Below are 23480 nucleotides of genomic sequence, written 5' to 3'. Positions count from 1 at the left end.
AAAGACCATAAATGAGAGAAAGGCTTTGGGGGTGCTACGATCGGGATGAGAAAAGGGCTTTCTCATCTGTGCCAGCTGGGACACTTTTCTGAGCTGTACTTTTGGGGCAGACATGCATTCTGCTCAACATGGGGTAAGGATACTCTCCAACCGTACTCCTAGCACTGCGAGGACACAGCTGAGGTCCCTCTGCTTTTGTCTTAGGCTCTGGCAGGTCTGGCCTGAGCTAGAGGAGACCGTGAGGGCTTTAGGAGAGGACCAGAGATGGGGTCATGGACCCCCAGGTCACAGCCTGGCTGAGGAGCAGATCCACGCTGCCAGATAGAGACTTTTCCCCCAAGAAAGGGAAGAGGATTCTTTGTGAATAGACAGGCTTATTTGGTCAAGGCTTGAAGATACCCTGAAACTGCTTTGCTTATTCGCCCGTGTGCCTCGCTGGGACTCCTCAAAAGCCACTCTTCCCTCTCTGTGTGGGCACGTTGGTGTGGTGGGGAGCAGTGACACATCCCTCCTCCCTCTTGCTGCTTTCAGTTATTAAAACTGGAAGGAAAGCAGCCCTGTTGCTGCTTCTGCCACGCTGACGATGATTGCCTTTGTCATGTGTTTCCTTGTGTCTCGTTTCTGATACCGGGGGACATCCCTGATGCCTGGTGAGTGGCGTGTGGGTACAATCAGTCTCAGACGATTTATTTTTACTGCCATGCATAAACACTGTGCTGAAATTGTCACTCTGATTTAGGAGGTGCCAGATTTTTCTGTTAGTCTTTTTTTTTTTTCCTTCCTTTTTTTCTTTCTCGACACTTTCCGCTCCTTCTCTGAGATGGCGATTCCCAAGCAGCTTTTGCTGAGGGTTTCCCCAGTGCTGTGACACACTTGTGAGGTCTGAGCACTGCCTCTTCACGCTTCCCTAGATGCTTTCCTGGAGATTGCAAGAAGGGCAGGACAAAGTTATTGGATATTTTTTTTCTTCTGCCCAGGAACCATTTTGTGCACTGAAAATAGAAGTATCGTTTTAAATGAGCAGCTCAGACAGACATAATCACCCAAATACAGATGAAATCACTTAAAAATTTTCAATCTGGCAACCTTGTATATTTTAATTATAGACTACAGTGATATTCTGCTGAAAGCAATTACATTGTAGCTCTTCCCACACACAGACAGTCCCAGTTGTGCTCCGCAATGACTAGCGGCTAGGCAAATCAGGCATCACATATGCATTAAAAAAAGAAAAAAAATCGTTTTGGTCAGCCTTTTGAAATAAGGCAGAGGTTCAGTGTTCTGGACACAGCCTTATTTCATATATGTGCATGCATTTAGGTAGATGAATATAGTTATGTTGATTCCAGCAGAAGAAATGTATATATCTGCCTCGAGAACAACTTTTTTCATGCTTTTTGAATGGCCTCTTGTTTTTGCTATGAAAATGGCCTTCCCTGCTTCGTCAGTACTTTTTAAACTTGCCACGGCCAGAAAAGATACCTCTGTTTAGAATCAGAGAAATGATCCACTAAAAAATTAAAACGAAAGAGATCTATTTCAGGGGGCTGAACCGGCCAACAAGCGTGGCTTGCTGAAATGTGGTTGAAACATTCAGATACAGTTCATGCTACTGATACCCCTTGCTCTCCCGTCAAAATTAACCCCGATGAATGGGGCCTTTTGTAGTAAGGAGAGAAACAGACAGAAATCACAATAATCTCTTTCTAGCCAGGCCTCCGTAGCTACGGGTGAGTCAACAGCTCTGCCTGGTGCTGTAGAAGAAGGAAAACAGCAATTTCTTAGCGGTTTCCTCGGCATGTTGGAAACTGAAGGAGATCTTCTCTCATCCAGCTCTTTGCACCTCGGGCCTGTTGCGCGCGTTGACTGTGTTCCAGCCATTCAAGGGTCGGAGGCTTTCAGGCCGTGAATCGAACCCTTCACGGCCCGAGCCAGGGCCAAGCGGGGTTTGTCCCTGGTGGACGCCCTGGCACCCATCAGGTGGCAAAGAGGTGGCATTCGTCTTCCAGCTCCGGAGCCTGGCTTTTGCCTTCTTCGTGCGCGTTCCCTGGGCCAAAGCCTTAGCCCTCAATAAGGAGTTATACTTCTTTCCTGTTATTCTAAAACTAAGTACTTTGCACATTTGGGAAGTATTATTAAATAATAGTCTGAGTAACGGTCTGTGGTCGGAGTTAATTTCTTCCAGTTCTCAAAGTGTCTAATTACACTTTCTTCAATGTTAACTGTACGAGTTGCTTCAAATGTGCAAAGATGTCTTGTTAAAAAAAAAAAAAAGCCTTAGTTCATCTCTCCGCAGTGAAGGTCTGGGACTAAAAGTGTAACCCAAATGTCTTCTTTCGGTGCAATTTGCGGCTCTGCACATCCTCCCCTGACTATTCTTGAAGGAATAGGAAACAAAGGGGCCAGATGCTGCCTGGTGTAAACCCAGGTGATCCCTTTTCCACAGTATCAATATTTTCCAGCTTAAAGCCTGGTCTGGATCTAACTTAGACCCATGTCAACTGAAGACACGGTCAGCCAAATGTCGGTAATCTTGTTTTAAGAAATTGTGTCCCCCTTCGCTTGGAGGATGCAATCCCCATGGCTGGGACATGGTGACCAACTGTCAGTTCCTCGCCGAGGCCATGCGTAGTGAAGTGGAAAGGGGTTTAAGCAGAGGTGTTTTACCTCACAGCTCGGACAGGCTAGGTGAATGTACATGGGACTTCTGGCAGATTGGCTGAAAACAGCCATTTGTTAAGCCACCGTAATTTGGTCGCGTTCAGTGATAATTTGAGCCTTCCTTCAATGGTTGATGGAAGAGCATCGCAGCTTTCCCATGGAGACATCCTCTTAGGAGCACTATTTGGAAGGACTTTTCAAATTTTTTCCTATGGGCAATTTAGAAAGAGGGATGCACCCTTCAGCTGATTTTTCTGATGACAGTTTAAAAGATGTTGGGTGACTCTGGTGGCAGGGAAGAGACCAGAGGGACAGAGCAACCTGCCAGGCTGTGAGGAAAAGCCAGCTTTGTATCCTGCCCTTTGCTGCTTGAGAAACAACCTCTGGGAAGGCACCAACAGCTCGGTCGTGTGCTCACAGCCAGCACTGACCATCATGTCAACCTCTGTTCATCCCAACCACAACACACTTTGTCCACCCTTGACTTTGGCTGTGTTCAAAACAAGGATTTCGTGTTTATCTGAACTTCGTCTCCCTGTGAGACCATACGGGGAAAAAAAGATGTGGAGTATTTGGAAGGGCTGAGAAGACGAGCTTCTGGCTCACAGAAATGCATGTGGCTTTGTTTTGTGTGGCTCGTTTTATGTGATACCCTGGGCTGATGCTGTTGATTAAGTTGCCGTGTTAGCTGACCTCTCTGAGGGATGGACACGTCCAATTTGAACGGTGGCCTACAGAAGTAGAAGTGGTATCCTCCAGGACTGGGTGAGCTCACATTGTGATTTATTTTTCTTTCCTGGGATTTGTGACTGAATCAGACGGGAGAGAGGAAGTGAAGGTTTGTTCTTTCTAAAGATTTATTTCGTTACATCTGCAACAAGTCAAGAAGAGAACAGGGTAGGAAGGCTTTTGGTTTTGGGCCTGGAACAAAGCTCAGTGCTTGAGATAAACAAATGGGGGGAAAGGAATTATCAAAGAAAGAGCCGGCCACAGACTTTGTTATGAACTTTACTGCAACAGGCTGAGAAATTTTGGTAACTGAAACCAAACTGAAAGCGGACCGGACTCTGCAGGATAAAGGAACAGCAGATGATCGAGGTACCTTGAGGAAGAAGTGGTCTGTCTGTCTGTCTGCTTCTCCAAGTCTCCTACTTTGCTCTCATAAGTGAAGATACTTGACATGGAAAATATTCCAAGACTCAAACGAGAGGACCAAAACGGTTTCTCAGGTGTATGAGTTGCTCTGCCTTTGACACCAATAGCCATGAAACACAAGCTGTGAAACACATTTGCCGCAGTTGAGTCATCGTAATGCGACTGTGGTGCTCTCTCAGCTCTTACAACCGGCACTGAGATGCCTAAGCGAAAGGCAGTGCGTAGGTCTTCAGCACTGGTGTGGCACGGCAGGCACCAACCTGTTCCACCTTCGGTGTGATGTGCTGTTGTGTACGTGCAGGTAGAAGCTATACAAGGCTGTAGGAGACAATGTGCTTCCTGTATAAGACTTCTCTGAGTTGAGTGTGAAATTTTCAAGTGTTCAATTATGAGTAATTTTCTGAAAATGAATGACAATGGCTCTTGGCTCAAGTTTCCTCCTTTATAAACAGGTGGTAATAATTTCTACCTATTGCTCAGACCAATGTAGGGGCAAAAGATCTGAGAGATACAGGGTTTGATGAAAAAACAGAATTTATTTCTCTGTGGGGGGGAAGAAGGGAGAAAGGGTGAAACCTTCATTTCCATAGTGCTAAATTAGCAACAACAAAAAACAACTCAAAAGAATAAACTGCATGTTAAGCAAATTTCAAAGAATTACTCTGAAATGAATGCCAGCTTATTTCTTTATTGCTTGCAAATACCAAGTCACCAAAATCGCTAATACTCTTCTAAAGGGCTCCAAGGAGCATGACCAGCTCCACTCTGCCTAGCCTTGGTACAGCAGTATCGTCCTTAGGAGGTTGGTGCCTCAGGAGCTCTTGACAGTCAGCGGCAAGAGATAAAACCCCTCCAGAGAGCAGTTCACCCCACCAGTTCGACAGCATTGACCAGTTACCTGGGCTATCTGCATGCTCCTTATCTCACTGATATCCCTATCAGCCCTATGCAGGGTGAGGCTGGTGAGATAGCAAAGTGGCACAATTAGCAATAATTAGCCCAGTGGGAAACACATTCTGCGACCGTTCCCGGGACGGAGCAGGTTGGTGAGGTGGCAGGTAGTGTCTCCTCGTTCCTCCAGAGAGGCCGGCGGGGTTGGGTGGCATCGTCCCAGGAGCAGATCCATCCTTGGTGCTGCTGGTTCCTTGTATCACTGTGCATGAGGGGCAGGGTTAGGGGGCAGAGCCCCACACCAATGGGGGGACAGGCTGATGGTGGAGGTGGGCAGCCAGGTCTCCATCCTGCGAGGTAGGAGGGTGCACGAGAGGTGAGCACTTCCATACAGGTGCACAGGCAGGGTGCCCTGGGGCATTGCAGATGCACTAGACTTACTAAAATTTAGCCAGGTTGATCTTGCACGTGATGGTCCATGACATCTGAACCATAAAGCAACTTGCTAGGACCTACTGCTTCTCACTGGGCTCAGTGGGGTGAGGAAATCTTGGGCAGGTGGGAGCTACAGGGCCCGAAGAACTGGGAAACCTTCAGTTCCTCCAGTACAGCTGTACTGGGGTGTTGTCTAAAGCAAGCTGAGCTTGTGCTCCAGTCCTCAGCATGCCCTACAGACAAAACAGGGGAAAACCTGAGTAAAGATGAGGTGTGGGCTGGTTCCCTTCCCCTTCTGCACGCCAGCTGATTTGCACTATGGCCCATCTCTGTCACCTGGGGCCAGGGAGGGCTGCCCTGGCCACTCACTCAAAGTGAAAATTTGTGTTTCTAAGCCGAATTTCTAAGTTTGCTTTTGAAGTTCACTTTCTAAGCACTCACTGATGAAGTGAGGGTTGTCCTGTCTCCAGCCTGTCCTGCTCAGTCCTGCAGCGTGGTAGGGCATGTCTTTCTTCTGCCTGCACGCACAGCTCTTGCACAGTTAAAGCCTCTGTGCATGATGTCTCCCGGTGAACGGGGGGCTGTGAGAGCCTGTGCTGCTGGCCAGAAACCTGTAAAGCAGAAGGAAAATTGTTTTGGTGGCAGAACTACAAATGCTCAGTAAAGTGCAGCTTGTTTCAGTGCTTTTTATGTGGTTCTGTGCTAACTTTTCCTCCCCTAATTCACAGCAGAAGTGAAACAGAGTGTAGTAGAGATTGAGCATGAGTCCTTTGCATTTGGTTAATGGGAACAATTACAGAAGTTTCTTCTTTTTCTTTTGCCAAGTTGTGATATGAAATCATTTGCTGGATTCCTGTTTCCATGGAAACAATTAGTTTCATACCATTTTTATATTCTACATCAATGAGGTTAGTAACTAAATGAAGGCCAACACTTCATAAATGTATTGTCTCACGCAACAAGCAAGTAGCTACCAAGTACCATGGCAAAATGCACTTAAAATGCAGTGAAATCAGCTCCATAACATGCTTATGAGCGTGTAAATATTTATTGATCTGATGTGGCCCCAATTTTATGAGTCAAAAGTATCAAACATGGGTGCTTAGGTGTTGCTGTGCTCCCTGACTTTTGGGTCAGGCCCAGTTTCTCAAAGGGCCTGGATGCCTCGAGCCTTCTCCAGAGGAGGGTCTGAGGACTTGTTGTGTGACACGAATGGACTTCAGCTGCCTCTGATCCTGGAAGGCCCCTTAGCTGCCAGTTAATCTTGCGGCCAGAGGAAAGCTGAGGGCAGATAACTTGCAGGACCTCCTAGACCAGTGGTTAGCGTGCTCGCATGGACGTGTCTGGTTCCCCAGCCTTCCTCCAAGGTCTCTGTACATATTTTCTCCTTAAAATAAAATATACAAAGAGTCCACACAGCACAGACTGGAATTCAGGACTCTGTCCACTCCCTCCCTAGCACATCTGGGAGCCTTTCCCTCGCAAAGCTGAACAGCTGCACAGGGAGGGATGGAGGCTCCCAGGCGCTGTCATGGAGGAAAGCAAAGACTGGGAAGAGACTTGAATTCAGGCTCTGGCACTACGGCAAGTGGTTTAGCTGGGAGGCTATTCAGTGCAACAGGGACAGGATTGCCACCAAGTGCAGCCCTTGTGGGAAGGAAGAGCCTGGAGGATGGTGCCTGGGCCCCGGGGAGGTGCAGCCCTGAAGGTGCCACTGTCCCGCTCTCCGGCGCGGTCCCCATGCAGGGGAGGAGCCCCGACCCGCTGCAGGGAGCTCGCACCCGTGAGTCACGTGTTGTATTGCTTTGTACCGAGGTCACCAAGTCTCTTTTTAGATCCAGTCTTCAGTTCCCATCAGAGTGATTTAAATACCCTCAAGTACCTGGGGCTGAGTGATTGACATGGCTGAGTTCCCTAATTTAAGACTTAGTAATTCAGTTCTGAAAATTAGTCACTCACTCAGAAGGCTAAGTAGAAATTTGGGGGGTAGCATGTTTTAATGAGTAGTGAGGGAAAAAAAAAATCACCATACAACCCTGTATATTGCTCGGTGAAATCAATACTTATTTCACTGGGCAATGGATTGACGTCTTATCTCCTTTGTCATCTCCTCTTCAACCATCTTCATCTCCTCTTTGATCAGCCCTTATAGAAAAAGCAAATAACATCTTCCCCTTCATCAAGGAAGGAATTTTACACAAATGGTTGTGAAAAAAAAAAATAAACCATTTTCGGTTTTGCAATTAAAAAACCCCCCAAATCTTCCTTGGAATGTTCTTTTTTCTCTCTCTATTAAAGTGTCTCGTGGGAAAGTAGTGTGATACACATAGAAGAGATCTGCCTTGTTACTGGTGGACAGTCAGACCATATTCAGTGACTCTTCTGCAGCTATTTCTTGGATGAAGATGGTTGTTTGGTCCTTCCAGGAAAATGCAAACAAAAATTCCACAGAAAAAGTTCAGATGAAATCATTTTTGATTTGATCCCAAAGGACACAGTTTCCACCAGAGAAGAATGGTTTGTCCATGTGTATGAAATGGATCTTGCCCATTCATTCAGTGCAAGAGTATTTTCTATAATCCTTTCTGCTGACAAACTCGAAGGGCTTGAATCACCACAGCATGATATTGAAAGAAATGCACTGTTCTGGGTGAAAGCAATACTTAGACTTGTATCTCCATCCATTTTGGATGGGCATCCATTTACTTCCATCTGACAGATCTGTTTCTCCCCTTCCTCTATGTGGTGTCTCATAGGGCTTCTCTGGTTATGGTCTACCTGCCTTTGGCTACACCACAATGTTTTAGTCGTAGCTCATGCTAAAAGCATCCTCATTTTCCTTAGAAAGAGCCCCAGATCAGACAGCTGCCTTGCAGGGCTGGCTGCCTCATCAGATCCTACCTTGGTCCATTTGGCCCAAGTTGCCTGACCAAGGACCGAGGGTGCAGAGCATGCATGGGCCACCCTCTTCAAGAAAACTCTAAAGCTGGGACTGAGGCTGTGCCTGATGCATGCTTTCATGCAAACAACGCAGATGGGAGGCAAATCTGGAGAGAAAAACAGGCTCAAGTCTGCACTTAATGGCCAGTGTAAACATCCCCCTGAAATCTCTTTGCAGAACCAGCCTCTGCTATCCCCCATTCCCCCTTTACCACCCAACCTCCTGACCTTGCAAAAGCATGTCTCATAGGGGTCAGAGCTTGGGCCTGGAGCAGATGCTGAAGTCTGGGATCAGGGGTGGGTGGCCTGGGAGCTGGACAGTGCAACATTCCTGTATAGAGTCTCTGGTTAAGATAAAGGAGCCCCACACTGTGATTTACTCCAAGGAATCTGAGTTGCAATGTGACCTATAAGTTCCCTGACAGTTTAGCCGGGAGAAATCCTACGGAATAAAAATCTTTCGATCTGTCAACAATGGTTCGCTTTAGAAAAACAACTGATTATGTATTGCCAAAACTGCCCTGCTGGTCTGGACCGCAAGAAATCGCTCACAGCCTCCAAGCCCAAATGCACTGAAATGTAGCAGAGACTGAGCTAATTTATTTCTACTTCAGTCAGCCCTGGGCTGAATCCTACTGTGTTTGCAGCCTCCCCTTGGTTGGACTTCAGTAGCAAAGATGAGACAAAGAGCTGCAGTGCGTCCAAGTTAGAAGAACTCGCGTGAGCTGCTGAGCGTCCCTGTTCAGGGCCTGGCAAGGATCAGGAGTTCAAAAGTGGATTGAGCTCTGGGCTGGAAAGCCTTAAATCCAGCCTTTCTAGTAGTTTTCTAATCTTGCTCCTAGGGTGGTACAACCACATGAGCTACACACGTCTCAGAGTAGGCATTTTCCCTAATTTTGGACCCTGCACCTGGTTAGGCAGTGGCAGAAGGAGATGGTCAGCAGTGAGCTGGGTCCGGGCCACTCATGCTTGTTGGCTGGTCCATAACCGTAGCAACAGTATTTTAAACAGCATAACACATCCCAAAACAGCTGACTGGAAAAGAGAGCATGTATTCCCAACCCAGAGGCCGGGAAGCGCAGGAAGATAACACAGCCAGAGCCTGTATGATCTCTCCAGGAAGAATTTCTCTGGGCAGCCTGGTGAGGGGATGGTGTGTAGCTCCCCACCAGCCTGGCATGCTTGCGTTTTTCAGTTTCCCTAATCTTTAGCACTGCCACCACACTGCATCCGCAGGGCCGGCCCTGGGATCCCAGGAAAGGAGGGCGCCTGCCACAGTGACTCCCGACCTCTCTGCCAGTCTCCCTGGAGGGAGACTTTCAGGGAGAAGATCCCAGCCCCGTACCACATCCCTGCTGGAGTGCAAATCTGGAGAATGTAACACTGAGGCTCACACCTAGGAAATGTTAGAGGTATCAGTACATAGGCATGGCTGGCCGAACTGTGAAGAAGGCTTTGGGCTGTGTGCAATTTGACCACATTCGTTATAACAGAGATGTGAGTGGTGCACACATTTGCAGAAATAGTCATTCTTGCAGTAAAACAGCTGCCCCAGTTAATGTTCCACCTCCAGTCTCCACACCTGCGATGTAGGTCCTTGAGATGCCCAGTCCAGGTGCCACCAGCCCCAGTGAGAATTTGGAGCTAGCAACCAGACACTTAAACGGATGCAACTGGTTTTCCCTGCATCCCTCTAGCTTGGAACCAGTCTATGGCTCAAGAGCATCGCCAAGGAAACGCTTTTCCAGCTCTGCTGGGTGATTGCTGAGAAATAGGTTCAAGGAGAAATGAGTCCAGATTAGTCTGAGTTATGACTCCACATTTAAGGTCATACCGAGAATGTGACATCAAAACCGGGACTGAATTCTTTTAATATATAATAAACCTTCATCGAGCATAACAGATGACTTTGGAATTTGAGTACTTACTTTTTTTTCCCATATATTTTGTTACGCAATCTCTGCTCCTGAGAAGAACACGAAGTTCTCTCCTTATTTTTTAAACAAGCCAAAAGAGGTAATATTAATAATCTGGTCCACAGCCACTGATAGTTTCTTTCATTGCTTCAGCACAAGGAGGACAAACAGTCTTAAACCTATCTAAGGAAATGCATTGAAATGAGTCAGGTAACAAATAGAAAACATACAGTTTATGCAACAGCATGCAACTAAGAAATCTTCCCTTGGCAAAACAATAGGGCCATTGTATTCGCCCATCTGAGCAGTCAGTAAACTCTACTAGTCCAGGGCTGTAATGAATTAAAGGCTTTTCTGCGGCAGATACAATTGCTGTTCGTTACTAAGAAAAGCATGTTACTAAGAAAAGCACGTTGTCTGAAATTCTGCAGCGCACTAGAGGCACGCGTTCATGTTTCTAGCAGACTCAAAACTTCAGAATAGACTAGGGGAAGGCAATTACCAGACTTCAGTGACTCAATTTTCTGCTGATTTCTCCCGTTTTGTAGGCTAAAGAGTCTCAAAAACGTGGTAGTGAGGAATGCTTTTAGCCAAAAAGCCCGCTGCATCGCCAACACTTTGAGACTCCGGGTTAGATGGACGCAAGGGCACTGACAGCTCTGCAGCTGCTGCGATAAGGACTGTCAATATTCGTGATTGCTGGACTCCCTATCCTCGGAGGTTTTCAAGACTCAAGCTAAACAAAGCCTTGGCCGACTTGATCTCGTGGTGGTGACAGACCTGCTTGGAGCAGGAGGTTGGGCTGGAGCCCTCCAATGCCTCTCTGGATCCTGCGAATGACTCCTGGGGCAGCAGCAGCTGGACAGTAGTCACTGTATCAAGGCACCAGAGTTCATTTTCTCTCTGCCACTGAACTGCTACATGGCCTTGGGCAAGGTGCTAAATCTTTCCTTGGCTATATTTCCCTCTCTAGTCAGTCAGCCTGGTCTGTCTAGGGTGTACATTCCTCTTTTGGGGGGTCATCTCCTGCTGCTAACGCAGCCGCTGGCTGGACAGAGATCTGCTGCCTGCACTGCGCAGAGCAACACGCTCCTTCCGAGAGCTGGGAGGAAAGGGAAGGCAGAGGCGCTACTCGGCAAGAGATGGGGGGTTATTTCCAGCTGTGTGCATCACTCTTGGAAAGTTGTAGCTATCAGAACACCAGAAATGGTTAAAACCGATCTGTTAGCACTTTTGATAGGCTTGTAGCAGCAATTAGGGCTTATTGTAGAGCTCAGCAAGACAGAGGAGATCAAATCCCGGTGGTGGAAATAAGGAAGTGAAATGCCAAGAACAATAACTAAAACAATGTCATGAATTTCCTCCACCACAACACTAAGGGAGTGTGACAGGGAATATTTTGATGGGCCTAAATAACTCGGAGCATTGGTTTCACTTAGGAAATTCTAATTAAACATATTCATTTCTTGGGTTTTGTTTTTAAAAGTTAGCGATGGTTTGAATTGCTACCAGGGCTCTGCATCATTGGAGTTGGTCCTGGGCTCCTTTCTTGCCTTTCCCGAGGCTCAAAACCGGTAAGCAGCTTCATCAGAGTTGGGGAAAGGGAGTGAGACCTGCGAAGCAGTCTTTCTCCTTCATCCCCTTTCCCAGAGCGCACACATACACACATACCATGTGTCATGTTGAAACTGGATGCACCTGCTAGAGGAGCTGTGTGGGGGCAGACATTATACACCAGTTATAAATCCTTAGGCTATCAACAGCCTTTAGTAAACATTTGGACAATCCTTCCTACCTCTCGGTCATCCAAATATTTGCATCATGCGGGGCTGCTAGCCGTTTCCTGACATGCTGCGTATCTAAGAATATCCTCGGCTCGTAGGTCGGTTCCAGCGTACCGTGATGGATAGTCTTATTGGATGAAATAAATGGCTTGGGGAGAAAGAAAGAAAGAAAAAAGATCTATCTGTCTCCTGATAATAAATCCAGGTCGGGATGGAGTGAAACAGCTTGCAGTTGTGAGCTGTATTTTTGGAGAGCTTTTAGGATCTGATCTGAAGCACCCAAGGGTTAATGATGAATTGAGCCCTGAGCTCAATTAGTGGGAATATTTCCCTTGGTGACTCGGACCAGTTTGGACCAGGCTCTTACGGGAAGGGCTGAAGATGCCTCTGAAAGCTCTTCCTTGTTGCTGCCCTGAGCACAGTGTTGGAAATAGCCTGAGCCAACCTGGGTTTTAAAATAGGAGCCTGCTCCACCAAGCGCGGGTTTGGCAGCTCGTCCCCGAAGCAGAACATCTCCCAGGTGACCTGCGGAAGGAGACCGATGCAACGCCAAGGGCTTCAGAGCTCTGCGTGAACTGTTTAACGAAGCGGAGTTGCCGAGCAGAACTAAAACGGTTTTTTAATGCAGAAAGCGGAAAGCAGTCTGGTCTCGGCTTGAGTAGTTAATAGGAGTGCCTGCATACAAAACCTGTGTTTAAGACTAGTGTGCTAAATAACAGTGTTACAAAGATTGAGCCTTGTAACACAATAATTTTTATCTTCCATTCAATACTCAAGTGGTTATAGCTAAACATACACTATAATAAGCCAGTGGATTTTCTGATAGTGTAGTAAAGAAAATATTTAACCCTGAGCTTAATAGCAGCATATAATTGCTCAGGGTGTAATGTGGCTTCTCCACTGCAGCTTCAGTTCGGACCTTTTGTTTTAGTCTTTTTCCCCCCTCAATAAAACCACCAGACCCACGACAGATAAAAGCAGCGCGACTCGCTGCTGCGCGGCCGCCGAGGCAGAGGGTCCTGCACGACCGTGTTTGCTGACAGTGACACGGGACTAAACCCACCCGGAGGGTTTGTTTCCCCATCCCCACCCCGAGGTGCCCCCCGCTAATCCCCCCCCCCCCGCCACCCCCGGTTTCTCCGGGGTCTCCCTGGCCTTTGGGGAAACCCGGAGCTCCGGCCCCGCTTTGGCCAGACTAAACAATATCGCAGCGGCCTCGCTGCCCCCAGCCCTGCGAGGGGAAGGGGAGCACCCGGGGGGGGGGGGGCAGCGTCCCCGGGGCAGCCGAGGGGCTCCTGGGGGAGCGGTGGGTGGCTGCCCCGGCGGCGGGGGGAGCAGGGATGTGGCGGAAGCATAAAGCACCTGTTGAAGGCTATTTAGGGATTAGCCGAGTGCTGACAGACAAATTGGCAAGATTAATAAGCGCAATCAAGGCTGTGTGGGCTCGAGTTGTTAGCTGACATTAATGTGACACCACTTTCATCTGCTTTTGCCTCGCACCGCGGAGCTGGTACGCGGCGTCATTAGCGCTGCAAGCGAGCGGTGCGGTCGGGTGTGGGGCTGCGGGGGGTGCGGGGCGGGGGCGGGCAGCGGGCAGCCCCGGCCCGGCTCCGCGGTGCGGTGCGGAGCGGTGCGGAGCGGTGCGGAGCGCAGCGCCGGGGCCCGCGCCCCCGCCCCCGCCCCGCCCGGCCTACCTGTCCCCGCAGCACGGGCTGGGTTGGGGCCGTTTTCTTCCAGGCTCTGCCGGCTTCCTCGCCCCGCCAACCCCTCCGCCGGGCAGCGCGGTGCTGCTGGGTGAAAACGCCGTTTTCCGGGGGGAAAAAAAGGGGAAAAGGGGAAAGGCTAACCCCAGGTGCGAGGGGAGAAGAAAGAACCCCCCGCCCGCGGCCGCCGGGCAGCACCGCGCTGGGAATCTCCCATTTCCCCCTGGAAATGGCTCAATCCCCGACTGATATCCCAAGGGAGAAAAGCTGATTTCGGGGGCTCCGCTGCCACCGAGAGCGGGGCGAAAATCCCCCCTGCAGCTCTCGTGCGGCACCGCGATGGCAGGGGGAAGGTTTGCTCGGGGTTTTCTTGCTGTTCGTCCCCTCATCCTCTCCCTGCTAATGTTTCCCTCTCCCTAATTTTTGTTAACATCCCCTTCAAACGGAGACATATTTACGCTTCGTTTTTTCTTTGAACTTTAGTCAATGGGGAACCATAAGAGTAGTAAAATATCTGCATGCACAAACGCTGCGGGTCTGCGGGGCTCTGCCGGGGAGGCTCCTCCGCCGAGAGCTTTTGCCCACAAAAGGAAAGTGTTGGAAAGCAGCGCAACGCCAAGCGCTGCGCGCACGTCCGCCCGCGGGGACAAGTCCCGGCGCTCCCGTTTCAGCTGGGCTCAAAGGTGGATTTCTCCAAGCTGCAAAGTTATCGACTGGGTGGCGAAGTCTGTAAAAATACGGTTTGTACCTGTAAGCAGCGACAGTCGAAGCACGCAGAGAGGGAAGGGAGCAATTGGGCAGGGGACGTGGGGGCTGCCCGGAATGATTTTGGAGAGTTTTTCTGATAAGAAAAGCAGAATCAAAATGATCCCAAACGCAGACTCTGAGATCAAAGGAAAAATAGGCAGACAATCGCTGCCGTCTTCCCCCCTCAAAAAGATGGATTTTTAAATTTTGCGTGAAGGTCGCAGAATTGATTCCCGCTCAGGAAGCATTTAAAGGGTCTGGAATTATGTTTTTTACCCTCGTGAATGGGTGAATTACCGGCGTGTTGGAGCAAATTTCAAGTACTGCCTAAATCCACCCGACGGGAAAAAAAACCCTGAGCAAAATCCATGCCCACAGGGTCTCCGGTTCCCCTGCTACAAGCAAGGTTATCAAACACACGTTTGCCACAGGGACACTGAAATGCATCTGCGGGGTGAGGCGGGGGGGGGAGACGAGCTGAGCCCCAGCTTCCCCGGCCGGGCTCCAGAAGCGGGCTCGGAGCCTTCGTGGCCGGAGCCCAAGCAGGAGGGCTCGTTTTCGTTGTTTTTTGTGGTTAGTTTTTGAGAGCTGGTTTGGATGCCACCGCTTCGCCCGCCGCAGTCCCCTTGGCGGGCTGCATCTCCCTGGGCAGCGATGGCAAAGCCGCTGCAGAGCTCGCAGCGAAGCAAAAGCCGGGGTCGGGGGGGGGGGGCGGCACGGGCTCCCCGACGCGCGCAAAATGTGTTTCTGCTAAAAATACCAAAAAATCATATTTGCTCGCAGCAACTGATTAGGTTTAAAGTACACAGCTCAGACCAATCCGGCAGCAGCGTCGCGGGCATCCAGTGGTCTGTTTGTAATCTCAGCCTTTTTCATTAACATAAACACTACTTCAACAAAAATATACACGGCCACCTACTAAGCCGGTGAAGTCAACGAGCAGACGGTGCCGCCGCGCGCAGCGGGGACGTTACGGGGCTCAGCGGGCGCGGAGCGGCGGCGCGGGGGCAGGAGCCGCGCGTAAAAGGCGCGGACGCCCCGGTTGACCGCGGCGCTCGCTCGTGCCCTGCCCGCGGGGCGCTCCGCACCCGCGCAAACGCGGAGGGGCAGCGGCGCACGCACCGCCAATTTCGCTCTTCGGGGAAAAAAAAAGATTAAAAATGGGATAAACACAAAAACAAATCCCCCCCCCCCCCAGCCTAAGCCCGGGATTTTATCCTTTCTTGCCCCTGTTGCGCGGTGCTCGGGGCGTTTCGGAACGCGCTGCCCCCGGGAGCCGCCGCGGCTGCGGGGCAGGTAAAGGCAGCGGCCGGCAGCCCCCGCGCAGAGGCGGGCGGTCGCTGCTGGCGGTCTGTTGGTGCCTTTGGGAGCTTTTTCCTCCGTCTGTCTCCCGATTCACCCCAGTCTTGCAGGGAAAGCTTATCTCGTCTATTTGCCATTTTTCGTTTGCAGGAATTTTTTTACTTCATTCTCTCTCTTTCTTTCATTTTTTTCTTTTTTTCTCCTCTCTTCTGTTCTCTCCTTCTCTCTCTTTTCTCTTCCTTTCTCTCTTTCTTTTCTTCTTTCTTTTCTTCTTTCTTTCCTTTCCTTTCTCCCTCTCTTTCCCTCTTTCTTTCTCTGTCTCTTTCCTTTCCTTTATTTCTCTTTTTCTTTCGTTCTTTCTTTCATTCTTAATTTCTTTCTTTTTTCTTTTTTCTTTCTTTTTTCTTTTTTCTTTCTTTCTTTATTTTCTTCATTCTTTCCCTCTCTCTCTCTTTCTCTTTTTCTCTTTCTCTCTCTTTCTTTATCTCTCTTTCTCTCTTTCTTTCTCTTTCTTTCCCTTTCTTTCCCTTTCTTTCTCTCTCTCTTACTTTCTCTCTTTCTCTCTCTCTTGCTTTCTCCCTCCCCCAGGAGTGTGTATCTGTCTATTTGCCCGTCTCCAGTATTTGGAAGCACTCGTGTTTCCCTCTGCCCGCGGACCCAGACACTTGCGCTAGGGAGGATGCAGCTCTCCCAGGGGCCAGGCGGGCGGCTGCTCTCCCGAGCTGCGGTGGCGGCGGGGTGCAAACCCGCCCCGGGCCCCTTCAGCTCCCCCGTCCTTTGCCGGGGCAAAGAAAATGCCCCTTCCCGGCGGCGCCAGCGCCCGCTGCGTTTGCGGCGGTCAGAGCGGTGTCACCCCAGCGCGGCGCGCCCGGACCCTCCGCGGGGGCTGCGCCGGGGGCAGGGCCCCCCCGGCCCGCAGGGCTCCGCGCCGCCGCGGCGGGGCACGGCGAAGCCCCGCGGCCGGGTTAAAGTCCTCTCCGCCCGCCGAAAGCCCCCGCGGTGCTTGGGATTAAACACCCGCGTTAGATCCGTTTCCGAAGCGGAGCGAGGGATCCCGCGGGAGAAACGGTGCCAGGGCAGCGCGTCCCGCCGGGCAGCACCTTCCCCGCAGGTGACCCCCAAATCCCGCTGGCGAAAGCGGCTTGCTCCCCGCACCTCGGGGGAAAGGCAGCAGCTCTTCCACCCACCGGTTTTAACGGGTTAGATGCAAAATGATTTCTGTAGACATATCTAAGGACTGGAATCTCAGGGAGACGAAGAGCGCGGAACTAAGGGTGTTTTGCTAAGACACTCTGAGACATTTTACAATTCAAAGAGTGATGTTGAAAAAAGGAAAAGCAAAATAATTTCTGGCTTCGTTATTCGAATTTTACTATGTTCTGCGCCGATTTTTTTCCAGATCTCTTCTCCATTCCTCCCCAGGTTTCACACACCCACACCCCCTTCCCTAAGAAACACAGACAAGAAACGAGAAGATGGATATACCCGTTTCTCCTAATGGCTTTATTCTCTCTCTCTCACACACACACACACACAAAAGGCAACTGCTTTGTTACAGAAACGGTGAAACTCTAGGGGATAATAATCAATTTTCTGTAAATCCTTTCCACCTTGGATTGGGGATTTCATACATCCACCGAACACCTTTCCTCGGAATACCAACTAAGCACATCGTTCCGTGCAGAACAGTTTTAAAGCCAAAAAGTCGCTCATAATATTTAGCCAGGCGCCAGTCGCCCAAAGCGGATCGTTTTACGACGCGCTCTTCCGTTTTTCTAAAGATGCGGGAAAGACGATTAACCAATTTTTAGTGTCTTTTAGCTCTCTGCCCTGGTAACTGCAGAGCAAGGCAGGGCACGAGTCTGCAACACCCCGCAGTGCAGCTCCGGAGCTCGCTGGTGCCATTAGAGAGCTCCCGGGGTCTGGCAATTAAGCGATGTATCATTAACTGGAAATTCATTTATTAAAGAAAAAAAAAGCTGGAAAATAGTTTCTGCCAGGAGAGCTTCCAAGGAAAACCCTCTCCACTCCTCTGTAAAGAGGGGAGACGCGAGCAGGGAGCTGCCGTTGTTTACAGAGGGGATTTTTCGCGTTGTTTATGAATACGAGTTCTGAAACTCCCCCTTTGGGTTGGGGTGGCACGGAGTTTAGATGCGAGATTTATTATAGAAACAAGGTTTAAAAATAAAAATAAGGAGGGTTCCCCGCTGACACACGAGTTAGCTGTGCAGCCCGGCCTCGCTAAGCCCGGTCCGGGGCAGAGCGAGTCGCAGCGGGACTAGCAGGGGCCAAGCCCGGCGGCGCCTGCCGCTGCTGCCGTGGCCTTTCCCACCGCGCCGGGGGGGGGGAGCGGGTTCCCCTGCTGCCCCCCATGTGCTGCCCCTTTGCTGCGGGGCTGCGGGGCTGCGGGGCTGGGATCCAGCCCAGCCGCTCTGTCCGCGCAGCCGGTGAAATGGCTCAGGGTGCTGGTTTTTCTCGGCAGCCCGGAGGGATGCCCGGGGCTGCCTCCAGCCACAGCCGCTTTTGCCGCCTGGGCAGGGCACGAGTCCCCCGTGCAGAGACCGGGCCTGGCTGCGGGACCCCCCCGCACGCCGCCCCCCTGCCCGCCGCGGCTGCTCCCAGGGGGGCACCGGGAGAGGCAGCGAGGGGCTGCTCTGCCGAGCATCCTTGGCTGGAAACCGCCGCTATTCCCGCATCCTTCCCAGCTCCGCCGCTCCGCACGGTGGGGGGGGGGGGGGGGTCGGCAAAGCCCCCTGCGCCCCGGGCTCCAGCCCGGCCCGGGCGCCCCGACCCTTCCCCCGGCAGGAACCGCGGTGGGTCTCAGCCCGAGGTGCGTGGTCTGCAGGCAGGGCTCAGCAGCAGGGCTTTGCAGGCAGGAGACCCCAGGGACACTTCCCCTGGGAAGCGCCTGGCTCTCGGCACCCGCGTTTTCTCCGCGGCCAGGTGATGCTGCCGCCGGGCTGGGAAGGATGCGCAGCGCCTGGGCGCAAAGGGAAGGCGATACCGGGGCTGTTTTCTCCAAAGCGCCTTTCCAAGGAGAAAGGTGCAGCCGTCCCTGGGCAGACTCCGGGGGTCTCGGCCGGGGCGGGGGGTCTTTCACAATAACGCGCTTATTCCTCCCTGCGCGCAGCTCCCCGCGGGTCTCCCCAGCCCCCCGGGCCTGCTCCATGCGGGGTTTCCTCCCAAGAAGCCCCGTGTCCTCGCCCTCCGGCCCCGGGGGCTCGGGCTACCCCCCCATCGGTGCGGGCAGCCCCGATCACTGGGGACTGAGCCCCCAGGGAGAGCGGGGGCAGCGCCAGGCCAGCTCCGTCCCCTTCCCCGTTGGGTTTGTTTTCTGCACCTCTCCGCGGTGCTCAGGGGGAGATGAAGCCACCCGCTTGGCTGATATTTAGCTTGGCAATATATCGTCCCCGTGTTTTTTCAGTATCCATACAAGAAAAATCCCTTCGCTCTTTAATTTGCGTTATTCCGTTTGAATTTCTCGCACCTCTCCGCGCAGATGTATTTTGTTCGAAACGCCGGAAAATGCCCCCGTCTGCAGCACCTTTGCGCAGGTCCCGCAACGCGACTCCCGTCGTTTCGGAAAGAGGCGACAGAGACGGGATTTTTGTTTAGGGCTTGGAAGAAAAGGGGAGAACAACGACTCGTGTTCAGGGAGGCTGGGAGCGGAGCGGGGAAGCCCCGGCGGCGCCCCGCGAGCGGGGACTCTCCCGCCGGCCGCCGCCGGCTCCTCGCCCCGGGGCTCGGCGGGGGGAGGCCGTTCCCTGCCCCAGGAGCTGAGCGGGATCGAGACGTTTCCCAGGCACCGAGGTCCCTGTTTTACCCGCCGGCGCTTAGGGCTAGAAAAGCTGGAAAAGGCAACACGGGTTATTTTTCGTCTCTGTGCCACGCTGCTCTGCAAAGGAGCCGGGAGCGGCAAGCTGCTTCTCCGAGGGTCCCTGCTTCGTTTGGGGGGTTGTCCCGTTTCTTTCGGGGTGCCCCTAGCTCTCCTCCCCCCTCCCGGCTGCAGGACCTGCGCTGAGCCCGCATCTACCTCCCGGGCCCGACTCTGCTCCCAGCCAAGTCACTAGAGGATCCCGCAGGGAAACCGCGTGCCCGGGAAAGCAGCAGGCGTCCGGCAGTGCCAGCTTGGATTTACACCTGGATTTGCACCTATATATTACATACATTATACCGGGGATGGCTGGGAGCATCACTGGCCACCCGGTCGCTCCAGCGAGCTCAGCTCAGACCTGCGGTTTCTCTCGCCAGCTGTCTGGTGCCCTGGTACCCGGGTCTGAGTCCCAGCCAGCCAAAAAGCATCCCTCCGGGAAAGCAGTCTAGCTATCCGGCCCTAAGCAGGGATATAAATACCCGGAGATATTTTAAAGATCTCTGTGGGAAGCGATTGTGTCTAAGTGGTAGCGCTCCGAGCTTATTATCGCTGGAACCGATTTGTATTACGGGGACTCGGTGCTGCCAGAAAACTCCTAAAAAATCCTGCGCTGAAGAGGGCTGTAAATTCCTGTGCTGCAATATTTCACTGAAGGACGTCATGGAAAATGTGGGCTTGGGGTGGGGGGGCAGTCTCGGGCCGGGCAGAAGGGGGAAAAGAGAGAGACAAAGGGGAAAAAAAGTGTAAGCTGCTTCTTTTTTTCTTTTCTGACCAAAGCCTGAACTTCTGCCTCGCACACGGCGGCTGGCGGACAGCGTGCGCCTCTGCGCAGCCGGGCCGGACGCTGCGGCAGTTCTGCTCTGCGCCGCTCCCGATTTCGAGCTGTCCCTTCCCGAAAACCCCTCCAGGTCCCGCTGGGTCCTTGAGTGCAGGGTCTGCAGCCGCGACCCTCGGGCTGGAGCCAAAACATCGCTGTGCGCTGGACCCCGCTCCGCCCGCACGGCTTGGGGGGGGGGGGGGGGGGCATCCCGCACTCAGGCCGTGCATCCCAGGGCAGCGGAGATCCGGCCAAGGGGGGCACTTTGCTCAATCCTTAGGGGTGTATATGTATATTTTTTGAGGGATCTGGCCCCAGCTCCCCCCCGCTGCAGCGCTCATCCCGGGGGAAGAACCCCTCCCGTTGCCAGCCCCGCTGCAGCCGGGCCCCGCCGGCGCTTTGGGCCGCTGCGGGGGGTGCGCAGCCCCCTCCGTGGGGCAGCTCGCACCGTCCTGGGCAGGTTAGTCCGGGCCTGAGCGTGTCCATCCTCCCCAGACCAGCGCCTTTCCCCTCTCCCTGCAGCCACTTGGCCGAACGCACCCGCTCGCCCTTAAGTAAACGTTTAGGCAGCAATTTGCAGCGGGTTTGGGGCCACGGGGATGGCCTCGCCTGAAAAAAAAGGAAAAAAAAGAAAAAAAAAGGAAAAAAAGAGAAAAACGCAGCCGGGGGAAAGGGCTGGTGCCGGGGAGCGGTGTTAATGCGAAGCAGGGCAGGGGAGAGGGACATGCGCCGGTCACTCCCCTCGCCCTGGGTGGTCCGGGCGCGCACACACCCGGGCCCCTCCGCCGAGCAGCACCCAGCCCGCCTATAACAATACCACCTATATACATTTCCATGCTCGGGTTACACGCGGCCTGCTCGCAAAGTTGACTTCACTTAAGCAATTAGCTAGTAAAAATACCTTCGGCGCAGGAAAAGGAAGAAAGCTCGGATTTGTCTATTTTTACACAAAACACGGCGGCGTTTCGTGGAGGGGGAGGGAAGGCGCGGAGGGGACGGGGTTTGGGGAAGGATCCGCTCGGGAAGCGAAGCGGGGCCGGGGGTAGGTGCCGGGAATAATCCCTGCGGGGCCGGGCCGGCAAAACGAGCCCCCAAACGGTGCCGGGATTAAAGGGACTAATTGCTCCAGATGATCCTTTTTTTTTTTGCCTGCTCGCTCTCCTCTGCTGAGGGCTGGGGGCGGGCCTGATTAAAGCAACAAAAACGACAGCAAAAAACAGCGAAAGCGAGTCACGTTCATCTGCGCGGCCCCAGCCGGGATCTTCAGCCCAGAAACCTTCCCATCCTCATTTCCTCCAAAAGCAGGTTTTGAATCTGAAAGTATTTCCGAGAGCTGCGCGGAGGTTCATAAGCGATAAAGCGTCGCTAAGGACCCCTCTCCGACGTGTTTTCCTCTCCTTTATTCCTCTCCCCCAGCCCCGGCACAGTCCCTGCCGTCCCCGCTCAACATCCCGCTTTTACATCGGCGAAAATACGGCCCGGCTTTTCCTCCCCGAAGCTGCTATTTACCAACCTCGGGGGCTCAGTTTACCGTATAAAATGCTCTAACATTTGCGCTATTCCCACAGCGAGGCCTATAAAAACCCGGGGCACTATATTTCCATTTTAATGTTCGCTGGCTATAAGAAATACGTCGGAAACCAAATCTTCACGCTGCGAAAAGATCCTGCGGGGGGGGGGGGGGGGAAGCGCTTGTGCGGGGACTGGTTTTGCGGAAGGGAAATCGTTTCGTTTCCACGGAGAGATTTTGGTCGGAGTTAACGGCTTGCTCCCACGGAGACGGAGATATGTATTTCCTAGTGGAAATGTTGCCGGTGGTGACCGTTTTAAACGCGGGTTTTACACGAGCTGGGGTTTTTTTGTTTGTTTTGTCCCGAGGCTGGAGTCAGTTCCTTCCCCTTGCGTTTTTTTGGGGACATCGGGGGAAGTCACTCGCTCAGAGATATAAAGCAAAAAAGCGGTGGCGAGGAGCAGCGCCGGCGCGGCCGGACGAGCGCACCCGCAGCAGCGTTTTCCCCGCTTTCTAGAGGGAAAAAGCACCAGAACCCCCCCCCCCCGGTGCTGCCGCCCCCCAGGCCCCGGGGTTTGCCCGGCCGGGGGCGGGGGGCTCCCCGTGGCCGTCCCCGAGCCCCCGCCGCTCCCCTCGCTCAGGCAGCCGGCGGGCTGGTGCTTTTGCAAAACGACTTCTTTTGCGGAGGAGGGGGGGGACGGATGGGCAGGGGGAGGAAAGGAGAAAAGACCCTGATGTTAAATCCCTCTTGGTTGTGTCACAGATGTGACAGGCGCCCTGGAGGCTCCTGACAACTGCTTGCGAATAACGCGGAGGGAGTTTGGAAACCCGATCGGTATCTATCTCTCTTTTAAAAGGTATTAAATTATCATAAAAAACGTTAAAAGCGAAGCTGGGAAGACGGGGGGTTTCGGGGGGGTGCTGAGCCGGGGGTCCCCCCTCCCGAGGCACGGGCTGTGCAGGCTGCAGCGGGGCAGACCCGCAGCGCTCTGCTGCGGCCTGCACTTGGGAGGGGGGGGATTTTTTCTTCTTTTTTTCCTCTCCCCCTCTCTCTTCCTTTCCGCGGTCTTGAAAGCAAGCGCGGCGGCGGCCAGCACATCTGCTCGGCACCTAGCGAGAGGCCGCGACAGCCAGGACGGCCCCGACACCCCCCCCCCCCCCCGCGTCGCCCTGGGGGACAAGTTTCCACCCGCGATCCGCGAGACGGTGACAAAGGTTGAAAGCGACTTACCTTGACGAGTGAGTGACAGCTCTCCTGATGGCAAGATGCTCAAAAGGGATTTTTTTGGGGGGGGGGGAAGGGGGGAGGAAAGGGGGTCAGATGACTGTGCCTCCCTCTTCTCCTTCCCCCCACCCCTCGGGTGTGCGTGTGCCCGTGGCACCGACGGAGCCGAGCATCGCGCTCCTGCCATTCAACTGCAACCGTTCAGCACAGATTTATATACCCCCCCCCCAAAAAAAAACCCAGCCCCGGAGAAGCCTAAGAGCAGGCGAGGGGGCCAGAGCCCGCGGAGGCAGCGGAGGCAGAAAAGGGCATTTCGAGAGGCAGCAGGAGTTTTCGCCGATTTCTTTTTATTAAAGCACCCCCGAGCCCGTGTTTACATTGCGCAGTATAAACATCCTGCCCGGGCCCGCCGAGCTTAAAAGCGCGCACGACGAGGGCCTTGAAGTGGGTGAAGCTCCGCGCGGCGCGGAGGCCGCCGCCGCCGCCGCCCGCCCCGCAGGCCCTTCCTCCGCCGTCCCCG

General features: G+C 52.8%; 1 long non-coding RNA gene across 5 annotated transcripts; it reads right to left on the bottom strand.

Annotated features, from left to right (window-relative positions):
• Positions 1-4332: 4332 nt before the first annotated feature.
• Positions 4333-23466, bottom strand: LOC112987846 (uncharacterized). 5 transcript variants are annotated; one of them, XR_010391489.1, is made up of 6 exons: positions 22967-23461; positions 13477-13569; positions 11794-11930; positions 10011-10181; positions 5584-5753; positions 4333-5375 (listed from the first exon to the last, which is right to left on the bottom strand). It is a non-coding gene; the product is annotated as an uncharacterized LOC112987846 (long non-coding RNA). The 5 variants fall into 5 exon arrangements; XR_010391490.1 differs by having other exon boundaries at positions 4333-5057; positions 22967-23459; XR_010391487.1 differs by having other exon boundaries at positions 4333-5753; positions 13477-13572; positions 22967-23466.
• Positions 23467-23480: the final 14 nt, after the last annotated feature.

The sequence above is a fragment of the Dromaius novaehollandiae genome, chromosome 13 (assembly GCF_036370855.1).
Source record: "Dromaius novaehollandiae isolate bDroNov1 chromosome 13, bDroNov1.hap1, whole genome shotgun sequence".
Classification (NCBI taxonomy): Eukaryota; Metazoa; Chordata; class Aves; order Casuariiformes; family Dromaiidae; genus Dromaius; species Dromaius novaehollandiae.
Note: the sequence above shows the minus strand (reverse complement) of the source record. Positions and strands in the feature narration are given on the sequence as shown.